This window comes from Egretta garzetta, unplaced genomic scaffold, assembly GCF_000687185.1.
Source record: "Egretta garzetta isolate BGI_Z169 unplaced genomic scaffold, ASM68718v1 scaffold598, whole genome shotgun sequence".
NCBI classification, from domain to species: Eukaryota; Metazoa; Chordata; class Aves; order Pelecaniformes; family Ardeidae; genus Egretta; species Egretta garzetta.
The window spans coordinates 1569866-1570179 of record NW_009260621.1 but is presented as its reverse complement, the minus strand read 5'-3'; positions in this window follow the sequence as shown (position 1 = coordinate 1570179).

Sequence of the window (314 nt, the reverse complement as noted above, 5' to 3'; positions counted from 1 at the left end):
CGGGGGCAGCTTCCCCCCTGCTCGTTCCTGCCCGCAGCCCTGCCCGGCGCCGCGCCGCTCCCTTCGCCCGGGGGGTGCCCCCGGCACCCGCCTTCCCCGCTCCCGTTTCGTTCCGCGATTGCGTTAAATTGTGTGTGCCCCCCGGTGCAACGAAGGCCTTTCCGTCGTATCGAACGAGAAATAATACATTTTTTTTCCTTCGTTTTAATATCGGTTTCAAACAATCGCCCTCTCTCCGAGCTGCGGCTTTGCCGCCGCCTTTCCAAGAGGAACGAAATTGGGGGCGATGTCACCCCCCCGGAGGTCCCCTGAGG